This window comes from Dendrobates tinctorius, unplaced genomic scaffold, assembly GCF_039654945.1.
Source record: "Dendrobates tinctorius isolate UK_male_01 unplaced genomic scaffold, ASM3965494v1 ptg000158l, whole genome shotgun sequence".
Lineage (NCBI taxonomy): Eukaryota > Metazoa > Chordata > Amphibia > Anura > Dendrobatidae > Dendrobates > Dendrobates tinctorius.
Window position 1 is genome coordinate 17,670,137 of NW_027361825.1, and position 6,265 is coordinate 17,676,401.

The following is a 6,265-nucleotide window of genomic DNA, read 5'->3' on the forward strand; positions in this document are numbered from 1 at the left end:
TTCTGTTTCTTCCCATATCGCCTTTTACATGCAAGAGAACAAGTCAGCTTCCATCTGCTCTTTTCATTGCAGAATTTACTGTCTGCTGCCAGCCGCTCAAATAAGTACATGTCCTCACCCCACTATTATAAAGGTGTGGCCAGGTCATGTCTATTGGAAGCCATATATAGATCCAATGTGCACTGGAGGATGAGAGCCACAGATGCAGGAGTAAAGCACAGGAGAGGCTGCAGACTACTGGCACAGCTGCATGCGTGGCCTCCTGCTGAGAAAGAAGTTGTCGCACATTAATGTACAGGAACCAGCCTTGACATTCAGAGATCACACCACAGCGCCGTACAATGGCCGGTCTTGGGTACTGCTGCTTGGTTCTTACTGAAGTGTATGGAGTTGTGTAGTTTTGGCTCTGTACCTTGTGTACGTCTTGCCACATCCAGGGTGAGGATAAATATCAGGCCTATACTAGTAATCATACAGTGGGTACGGAAAGTATTCAAACCCCTTTAAATTTTTCACTTTTTGTTTCATTGCAGCTATTTGGTAAATTCAAAAAAGATCATTGATGATGCAACAAGTTTTTCACATCTGGATTTGAGGATCCTCTGCCATTCATCCTTGCAGATGCTCTCCAGTTCCGTCCGGTTGGATGGTGAATGTTGGACAGCCAATTTCAGGTCTCTCCAGAGATACTTAATTAGGTTAGGTCAGGGCTCTGGCTGGGCCAGTCAAGAATGGTCACAGAGTTGTTCTGAAGCCACTCCTTTGTTATTTTAGCTGTGTGCTTAGGGTCATTGTCTTGTTGGAAGCCAAGTCTGAAGTCCAGGGCACTCTGGAAGAGGTTTTCATCCAGGATAGCTCTGTACTTAGCCGCATTCATGTTTCCTTCAATTGCAACCAGTTGTCCTGTCCCTACAGCTGAAAAACACCCCCATAGCATAATGCTGCCACCACCATGTTTCACTGTTGGGATTGTATTGGGCAGGTGATGAGCAGTGCCTGGTTTTGTCCACACATACCGCTTAGAATTATCACCAAAAAGTTCTATCTTCATCTCATCAAACCACAGAATCTTATTTCTCATTGTCTGGGAGTCCTTCATGCTTTTTTTTTTTTTTTCTTTCAACAAACTCTGCGGGTTTTCATATGTCTGTCACTGAGGAGAGGCTTCCGTCGAGCCACTCTGCCATAAAGGCCTGACTAGTGCACTGCAGTGATAGTTGACATTGTGGAACTTTCTCTCATCTTCCTACTGCATCTCTGGTCCTTAGCCACAGTGATCTTTGGGTTCTTCTTTACCTCTCTCACCAAGGCTCTTCTCCCACGATTGCTCAGTTTGGCTGGACGGCCAGGTCTAGGAAGACTTCTGGTGGTCCCAAGCTTCTTCCATTTAAGGATTTTGGAGGCCACTGTGCTCTTAGGAACCTTGAGTACTGCTGAAATTCTTTTGTAACCTTGGCCAGATCTGTGCCTTGTGACAATTCTGTCTCTGAGCTCATTGGCCAGTTCCATTGACCTCATGACTCTCATTTGGTCTGATATGCACTGTGAGCTGTGAGGTCTTATATAGACTGGTGTGTGCCTTTACAAATCAAGTCCTATCAGTTTAATTAAACACAGCTGGACTCCAATGAAGGTGTAAAACCTTCTCAAGGAGGATCACAAGGAAATGGACAGCATGTGTCTTAAATGAGTGTCTGAGCATAGGGTCTGATATTTCATTTTTTTTATTAATAAATTTGCAAAAATTTCGTTTTTTTCAGTCAAGATGGGGTGCAGAGTGGACATTAATAAGAAAAAATGACTTAATTTACCAAATGGCTGCAATGAAAAATGTAAAGGGGTCTGAATACTTTCCGTACCCACTGTATGCCTTTGATTATTTGTTCATAAGCAAATGTGAAAACGTCCATAAAAGCAGAAGTTTTGTCAATTTGCTGCTCTGGAGCAATCGCGCACAATACCAAGGATGAAAGACATTGCATTGATCTTAGAGAATCAATTGTTGCCCATTGATCTGGGAATTATTGTAAAGCCATTTCCAAGTAATCTGGAGTCATTTATTCTAAAGAGGAAAGACTTTTCAAGTGGAAAACATTCATGTAGTTGACAATCTGCCCAGGAGTTGCAGGTGCCAAGCAATGCTCTGAGAATTTGCAAACAAAAAAAAAAAAAACCCCAAGAGCTACAGCTCAGACTCTAATGGTCTCGGTTATCATGTTGAAGTTCATAATAGTACAATTATAAATAAGTCACATTTGTTCAGTCTTTTTCTAGGCGTTGTCAGGAAAAAAAACTTTAACCATTTTTCTTCAGTAAAAAAAAAAAAGTCTGCAAAGTTGGTTACATCTGAACGAACCATGAGACTTTGAGAATAATGATCTTTAGGCAGGTGAGGACACAGTATAAATGTTTGGCCATAATGCCCTTCGTTCCAATGGCCAAATCAAAGTCCAGACTCTGAGACTGAGCCAAAATCGTTCCAGAACGATGTGGGAGACTGATGGTCACACAGAAAATGATTACTCCAAGTCATTGCCACTAAAGGTGGCTCTATATCCTGTTGGTTCCTGGGGTGTACTTAATTTTTCACAAACGGCTTCTGCAGTTTGGCCTAGTTTTTGGTAATGGTGTAATGAAACGGTGTTCTAAGATTTTATTCACACTTTAAGACCTTCAAAAAAACAAATGTTATAAAAAATAATATAATTGTATCCTGATACATACAACTATAAAATTCAATGAGGGTTTACTTATTTTTTCCCCCTACAATTTGATTATTTTCTCTCATGACTAAGTTCTAGACAATCCCTTTAACTACAGCAACCAACGTCAGGAAGCTGCTGCCAAGGCTCATAAAATCATGGAATGCATTAAAACCTATAAATCCAGGTCTCCTCTTATGGAAAATTGTGTATAATTGTGGGTATTACTATAACGAGAGGACAGAATGTCTCATCATCATCATCATTAGATGAGGATTCTTTATTGTAACAGCACTATGTTGGTTGCATGTCTTTTCCTTCTTTTAGGTCAGCATTGTGGCATCGTAGGTGGAACTTAATGGACTTTTGTTTTTCAACAAGCTATGTTAAAGGGAAGTTACTGTGCATGAGGTTTCAGCGTTACCTGGATTTTCAAAGAGGTTTGGCAATTTTTTTTTATTTTTGATACCATGATCTTTCTGGAAAAAAAAATGCTAATCTTGTAATTTTCACACTGGCCACTGGGGCTTTTTAGAGATTCACAACTCCTGTCCTTTCAGGATTTCAGTTTATCATCAGAGGCAGGACAATGAGGAGTAACTCCTCTATACACAGCTGATAATACAGGATTCATTGTTCACGATGTCACAGCTCACCTCCTCCTCTATAATGACTGATAACACCTCTATATATAGTAGATAACACAGGACCCACCATTCACAATAGGTGATGTCACAGCTCACCTGCTCCTCCTGTACAATGACCGATAACACCTCTATATACAGTAGATAACACAGGACCCACCAGTCACAATAGATGATGTCACAGCTCACCTCCTCCTGTACAATGACTGATAACACCTCTATATACAGTACATAACACAGGATCCACTATACACAATAGGTGATGTCACAGCTCACCTCCTCCTGTACAAAGACTGATATCTACTGTATATAGAGGTGTGATCAGTCATTGTACAGGAGGAGGTGAGCTGTGATATCAACTATTGTGAATGGTGAATCCTATGTTATCTACTGTATATAGAGGTGTTAACACAGGATCCACCATTCACAATAGATGATGTAACAGCTCACCTCCTCCTCCTCCTGTACAATGACTGATAACACCTCTATATACAGTAGATATCACAGGATACACCATTCACAATAGATGATGTAACAGCTCACCTCCTCCTGTACAATGACTGATAACACCTCTATATACAGTAGATAACACATGATCCACCATTCTCAGTAGGTGATGTCACAGGTCACCTCCTCCCTCACCTTTACAATGACTGATAATACCTCTATATACAGTAGATATCACAGGATTCACCATTCACAATAGATGATGTAACAGCTCACCTCCTCCTGTACAATGACTGATAACACCTCTATATACAGTAGATAACACAGGATCCACCATTCACAATAGGTGATATCAAAGCTCACCTCCTCCTGTACAATGACTGATAACCCCTCTATATACAGTAGATAACACAGGATCCACCATTCACAATAGGTGATATCAAAGCTCACCTCCTCCTGTACAATGACTGATAACAGCTCTATATACAGTATATAACACAGGATCCACCATTCACAATAGGTGATGTCACAGCTCACCTCTTCCTCCTGTACAATGACTGATAACACCTCTATACACAGTATATAACACAGGATCCACCATACACAATAGGTGATGTCACAGCTCACCTCTTCCTCCTGTACAATGACTGATAACCCCTCTTTATACAGTAGATATCACAGGATCCACCATTCACAATAGGTGATGTCACAGCCCACCTCCCCCCTCCTGTACAATGACTGATAACCCCTCTTTATACAGTAGATATCACAGGATCCACCATTCACAATAGGTGATGTCACAGCTCACCTCCTCCTGTACAATGACTGATAACACCTCTATATACAGTACAGTAGATAACACAGGATCCACCATTCACAATAGGTGATGTCACAGCTCACCTCCTCCTGTACAATGACTGCTAACACCTCTATGCAGCAAATAACACAGGCTCTACCATGCACAATAGAAGATGTCACAGCTCACCTCTTCCTCCTGTACAATGACTGCTAACACCTCTATGCAGCAAATAACACAGGCTCCACCATGCACAATAGATGATGTCACAGCTCACCTCCTGAAGGGCATAATATGGACGACCTAGGGACATTTACATGGGATGTATTTGCCATAGGAAAGCTGTGGCTGCACCAGTCTGTCACTCCAAAAGTCTATTGTACGGCCCTGTAATTACATCACTGTAGTTTGCATATCATGTAAGCAAATCAGTCAATCATGGCACACCACAGTGATGTCGCTCTAGTTGATGTGTCGTGTGAGCAGGTCAGCCAATCACAGCCTGGTGTAATGACATCACTGTGGTTCATGCCATATGAGCAGATCAGCCAATTTCAGACTGGTGTGGTGACATCACCTCGGTTCATGTCATGTGAGCATGTCAGCCAATCATAGTGCCTTACAGTGATGTCTCTCTTGTTCATGTGTCATGTGAGCAGGTCAGCCAATTACAGCCTGCAGTAGTGCGCTCAGGAGGAGTTATAGAAACAGCGCCCCTCTTGTCTACAGTCTGTGTCTGGTATTGCTGCTGAATGCTGTTCACTTATGTTGCAGTAGCAGACACAACCCAAGGACAGGGGTGGCGCTGTTTCTTGAAGAAAGCGGCCATGTTTGTAGCAGCCTTATAACAGATTAGCGACGTATTTTCAGCCATTGCCTACACTCTCCATTCACCATGTCCTTTCGGGAGATTCCCGAGGTGTCACCAGGAGACCGGGGTGACGACATATAACATTTTTATGGACGGACAGACACATGTAAAGGATTCCTGTGTGTGAATCAGCCATTATGAGAAGGGCGGAGATGTGAGCGATGAGCCGCGCCAACACCATCGTAAAAGGAAGAAGATCAAAGACAATTAGAACATTAAGATAATTCCTGAGGTTTTGGTCACGGAACAGGTTCATGATATAATCCTGTAATGTGAAGGTGGCCGTGTCCTCCACCATGCCTCTGAGATCTGAGGTTCATGATATAATCCTGTAATGTGAAGGTGGCCGTGTCCTCCACCATGCCTCTGAGATCTGAGGTTCATGATATAATCCTGTAATGTGAAGGTGGCCGTGTCCTCCACAATGCCTCTGAGATCTGAGGTTCATGACATAATCCTGTAATGTGAAGGTGGCCGTGTCCTCCACAATGCCTCTGAGATCTGAGGTTCATGACATAATCCTGTAATCTGAAGGCGGCCGTGTCCTCCACCATGCCTCTGAGATCTGAGGTTCATGACATAATCCTGTAATCTGAAGGCGGCCGTGTCCTCCACAATGCCTCTGAGATCTGAGGTTCATGACATAATCCTGTAATCTGAAGGCGGCCGTGTCCTCCACCATGCCTCTGAGATCTGAGGTTCATGACATAATCCTGTAATCTGAAGGCGGCCGTGTCCTCCACAATGCCTCTGAGATCTGAGGTTCATGATATAATCCTGTAATGTGAAGGTGGCCGTGTCCTCC